Genomic DNA, 6,010 nt, shown 5'->3' with positions numbered 1-6,010 from the left:
GGTATTTTAGTTGGGGTTTCTATTGCTGTGATAAAACACCATGACCAAAGCAGCTTAGGGTTTATTTCATCTTAGAACTCTCCGCTCATATTTCATCACCGAGGAATTCAAGGGCAGGAGCCTGGAAGCAAGAACTAAAGCAGAGGCCACGGAGAAACACTGCCCTTCAACAGTGTCCAGCTCCTGAGCCTCTTTCAGTCTGCTTTCTTATATATACCAAGACCACCTACCCAGGCCCTGTCCACCACCATGGTCCACCCACATTAACCACGGAAACTGAGATTTGCCCCCCAAATGAACTAGAATAACTTTGGGCATGTGGTGGCTGGAACTCACCAATTTGACTAGAGTGATTGGAGCCAGTGGTCCCCAAGCAGTCCCTTCTCTCTACCTCCCAAGTGCTGGGATACAAGGGCATGTCTGACTTTATTACTCGGGTTCTTGGTGTTGAACTCAGGCCCTGTTGCCTATGAGAGGAACATTTTATCCCTTAAGCTATCTCCTCAGCTCAGTAATACAGATAGTCTGTTTGTTCCGTTCTTCTCTCTAGAGAGGAATATCTAACACAGGGGCCACCATGAATCTTAATCTGAATGGTCTCACTGAGTACATAACAACCTTCACAAAGACCCTCACAAAAGCAACTGTATCGTTTGAAGTAGGCTGTAGCCTGGGTGAGTAAAATCTACTGTGTCCCCCATTGTCTTAGACTCTGTTAGCTTTGTTGGTTCAGTCATTGTGTGGCTACAGTGGAATACCTAAGTCTGGATATTTTGTAAAGAAATGAGGTTTTTCTGTCTTATGGCTCTGAAGATTCAAAGAGGTGGGCATTCTTCATTGGCCTGACTTTGGAGATGACCTCCTGGTGGATATCATCACAGTGGTGGAAGGCCGTATGAGATGGAACGACCACATGGTGAGACAGGAAGCCAGAGAGAGAGTGGGCTCCTGTGAAAACGGCTTTACATTGTGGCCTCCTACCAGGCTCTCTCACTTAGGAGCAGGCTTTGGAAGGCACACTCCGATCACAGCTTCTTTTAGCATTTCTGTGCCTCACTTTCCTCAAATGTGATATGCATGGATAACAATACCTACCTTATGGGATTACCTGGGAGGTTAAAGGAATTGACTCCTGTCGAATGTTACCTGGGACATGGTGACTGCTTCAGGAATGTCACCTGGGACATGGTGACTGCATCATGAATGTCACCTTCCTTCAGCATCAAGCAAGCTAGGATTGCATAACAAAACATTTTAAAGTTCACCACCTGCTCTGGGCATATGTTCACGAGTGAGTTTCTTAATTCTGAAGCAAGTGGGTGAGCTCTGCTGTCCCAAGCCCTGGAGAAAGAGCACGTACTTCCATGTTGCTGAGGAGAGGGCAGCTTGATAGTCTCCTGGGAAGATCGTTTAGCAATAAATTTCAAAAGCTCTAAAATGCTTTTGAGCAACCAGTTTCACTTCTAGGAATTTGTCCTGAGGAAATAAGGGAAGAACTAATATTAACAAGAAAATTACTCTTTGAAGTATACTAGGAGTGGTAAATGACCAGAAGACATTTGAATATCTTCTTTTGGGGTTTTGTTGTTGTTGTTGTTTTTTTTGTTTTTGGAGACAGGGTTTCTCTGTGTAACAGCTCTGGCTGTCCTGGAACTCACTCTGTAGATCATAGGATATCAGTTACATTTGTTGTTCATATAAACCATGAGATATCATTCTAACAAGGACGTAATAGGGCTGGGAAGACAGCCCAGTGAGTAAAAATGCTTGCTACACAAGCATGAGGACCTGAGTTCCAATCCCCAGCATGCATGTAAAAAGTTGGGCAGGGGTACATCCATGTCTGTAAGCACAGTGCTGTGAGAGGCAGAGACAGAGGACGGATGAGGTTTACTCAGTACCAGCCTAGATCAGGGCTAGTAACAGATACTGTTACAATAAGGAAGAGAGTGATACAGCAGGGCCTGAAGCCTTCCTCTGACTTCACGTGTGCACAGATGCACACATATTAAACAACACAGAGAGAGGGACAGACAGACAGACAGAGACTTAGAAAGACAGACAATCAAATACTAACTCTATCCCATTGACATGAAGGGTAGTCATGACATATAGTATGTGTAGAAAATTAGCTTCTATTATATTTATTTGTATGGAGGTGGGAGGTGTGTCTGTCATGGCATGTGTGCAAGTCAGAATCAGTTCTCTTTTTTCCAACTTTGTATGTGTTGTGGTGCTGGAAACTGCCTCCAAGGCCTGGAGCATGCTGGGCCAACACTACCAGCCACGCCTCTAGCCTTAGACCCTCCCTTTTAAAATAGTCTATATTCTAAGATTTTCCAGAATGCTGAGATTTATTATAGTCTGAAATCAAAAATGCCTGTGCAATTTCATCTGTTGCTTTTGTTTTACTTAACACTGTGCAGGAGACGCTTTTAGTTTTCACATTTATGTGTTTGAGAATTTTGCCTGAGTGCAGAGGCCAGAAGAGGGCACCAGATCCCTTGGAACTAGAGTTACAGTTGGTTATGAGCCACCATGTGGATGCTGGGAATCCAACCCTGGTCCTTTAGAATAGCAGCCAACGTTCTTACCTGATGAATTACCTTTCAAGCCCTATGCAGGAATTATTTTGCCTAACAAACTTCCCACAAGTTTCAATGGCAATGATAACTATCAAAGTGTTGACTGATCTGGTCTCTTCCTGGTGCTGTAAGAAAATGCTCTGACAAAGGTAATTTGAGAGAGATAGGGTTTGTTCTGGCTTCAGTTCAATGTACAGTCTTTATGGGGGGGGGGGTGGCAGGGTGACAGTAGCTTGAAGCAGTTGGTCACATGACATCCATAGTCAAGAGCAGAGAAGGAGGAATGAATGCCATCCTGGGCTGTGTCCCTCCCTTACTCCACTGACAGTCTAGGATCTCAGGCCAGGGAGTGGTGTCATCCACAGTGGATGGGTCTTCCCACCTGAATTAATGCCAAGATAACCTCCCACAGGCCTGCCCAGCCGTCCATCTCCAGGTGGTGCTAGAGTCTGTCAAGTGGACAGCACTAACCATCGTGATAGTTTATTGTTAGAGAAACTTATTAGAAATATTTTATGGCTGGTCATGGTGACACATGCCTTTAATCCCAGCACCAGGAAGGCAGAGACAGTTGTATCTCCCAGTTCAAGGCCAGCCAAGGACAACATAGTGAGACCCTCTCCCAAAAGTATTGTGACATTTATTTCTTTTGTGGGGAGAACAGGACAATCTTCAGGAGTTGGTTTTTTCTTCCATCTTGTAAGCCCTCGGGATCAAATTCAGATGATCAGCCTTGGCAGCTTGCGCCTTTTCCCTCTGACACATCTTCCAGCCCTCCAAAAACATTTTTCAAATGACTATGTTGTTAATATCTTTCACATACTTTCTGGGCTTGTGTGTGCAGGTACAGGTTTATTGGCGCTGTCTCCATCTATCTTTTTGTTGTTGTTGTTTTTATTTTCCAAGACAGGGTTTCTCTGTGTAGTCTCGGCTATCCTGAAACTTGCCCTGTAGACCAGGCTGGCCTTGAACTCACAGAGATCTACCTGTCTCTGCCCCCCCAGGGATGGGATTAAAGTCCTGTGCTCCCACCTCCCCATTTGTCTCCATGTACCTTGAAGGGATTACAGCACCTGGCCTTTATGAATGTGATGGGGATCTAACTCAGGTCCACATTTATGCATTTCAAACACATCACCTGCCGAGCTATCTCCACAGCCCCCAAGACAACTTGTTTTGACCTTCTCCGTGCTCTTCTCTGCTCCTCCTTTTAGACAAGATCTCACTATGTAGCTCCAACTGGACTAGAGCACATGTTAAAGGGGAGCAACACCATGCCTGACTCCGCTTCTGCTTGGCAGCTTTGTTGGTGAAGATTCAGTTCCCCTTGGGGTAGATGTCATGAGGAAGGCTCTATCAGGCAGTGCCTTAACAAAGGATGGCGTATAGGTTCTCCTGGTCCCCAACAGTTGAAAGCAACATCGATGCTCAGAGATATGGGGGAAGAATGTTGCATATAGGCTTTGTGTCAACAGGTGGGAAGCCTAAAGTAATAGCATCTCTTAGTGTGTCTCTTCATTTGTCTCTCTGGCTTTTTGGCAGGGCAGAACGGAAGACTAAACACATCCTCCCAACAGGTCCTCATTACATCCCGTTATAGTGTGCAAAAATCAGTGATACTTGCCTTTTGATTTTCCCCAAGGGAAGAAACTGGGGCCAAAGAACTAAAAGCAACTTGCGGAAGTTTCTTCAGCTCAGCTGTGAGGCTTATGCTGACCCCGAAGCCCAGCATCCTTCCCACCACTCAGTCCTCTTTCCTTTCTTGGTACCTCCATTATTAGACCACCTGGATATTCTTAGCTAACAATGGACGACATAAATAAACGCACGGTCATTTCCCCACATTTCCGCACAGGTCCCCTGCAGATGGCCAAGCCCTTTCTCTGAACACAGCTTGAAAAAGCACGTTGCAGAATGGGAAGAGAGGATTGGCATTAATCAACCCAGAACAGCTAAAACCAGCTTTGCAGGGGAGACAGGGACTGCAGGCAGGATTGGCAGCTGGGGGCCTGCAATCACCGGGGGCCTGCAATCAGGAGACTCCTGGGTAGAGGTTCTGCTGGGTCAAGGAGCAGGTGTTTGGACTCAGTTCCCAAGGGTGAACACTGTCTGCTATTCTCCCCTGCAGACACAAGGCTGGAGTTTCAAGTTTATCAGTCCCAAGGCCAAAGTCCGGAAGATGGCAGGGGGAGGGGCTACCCTATAAGGCTGCTTGGGATTGTCCGTGTGTTTACTGAACCAAGGAAGAACCAAAATAAATCTTGTACTATAGTGTGAGCTTTGAATGTCCCATAAAGCTCATATGTCAAAAACTTGGCCACAAACATATGGAATTATTGAGAATTTGGGCCTAGTTATTGAAGGCATTGATAGACATATTGGGAGTCTAATCATTCTTTCTCTCACCCGCCTCCTTCCTGGTCACTGTGGGACAAACAGTATCCCTCTACCACACTGTCCTACCACGTTTTACTGTGTTGTTACAAAGAAACAGGGCCAAGTAACCATGCACCAAACTTCTGAAACCAAAATGCCTGAGATAATAACTTTTTTTTTTTTTTTTGGTTTTTTGGTTTTTTCGAGACAGGGTTTCTCTGTGGTTTTTTTGGAGCCTGTCCTAGAACTAGCTCTTGTAGACCAGGCTGGTCTTGAACTCACAGAGATCCGCCTGCCTCTGCCTCCCAAGTGCTGGGATTAAAGGCGTGCACCACCACCGCCCAGCCTGAGATAATAATTATTAAGAAAGAAAGAAAGAAAGAAAGAAAGAAAGAAAGAAAGAAAGAAAAGCTTGTTTTGCCCACATTTTGCCTAGTTTCAGATTCTAGGATAGCTGCAGTAGAGATGTCTCCCTTAGCTTTTCCTCCACAAGATGTGGGGACTGAGAGGGCTCAGTCAGTAAAGTACTTGCCACAGTAGCGTGAGGACCTGCCTTCAACCCCTACAGGCCGACTAAAGGGCCGCGGGCAGCGGTGCATGCTTGTGATCCCGGAGATGCAGAGACTGAGGTAGAGAGAGGTGGATACCTAGAAGTTTGGTGACCCCACTTAGTTGGTGGGGTTTCAGGTCAATGAGAGGCCTTGTCTCAAACAAAGGGTAGAAGGCTCCCAAGGAACACCTGAGATTGTTCTTATTGAGGGCTGCAGAACCCTGGCCCCTTGACTTTCTTTGCCTGCTGGAATGAACTGAGCAAAACAACTTGTTTTCCTGTGTTTGCAGCTGCTCTGAGCCCTGCTCACGAGTTCCTGATGGCAAGGGAGTGAGTTCTAGTGGGTTTTACGCTGGAAATCCCAAGAGCTGGTGTGTGGCTATCAGTTAAGGATCCCAATATAAACTTCCCTGGAGCACAATAAAGTTGGCATTCTTGTTTCAAGCATGATCCATTTCCCCGTGTCTCTGTCTGTGTGCTTGTGCTTTTAAATTCCAAG

This window comes from Microtus oregoni, unplaced genomic scaffold (genome assembly GCF_018167655.1).
Source record: "Microtus oregoni isolate MIOR12 unplaced genomic scaffold, Mior012 000003F_ref0000135, whole genome shotgun sequence".
Classification (NCBI taxonomy): Eukaryota; Metazoa; Chordata; class Mammalia; order Rodentia; family Cricetidae; genus Microtus; species Microtus oregoni.
This window is presented reverse-complemented; position numbering follows the sequence as displayed.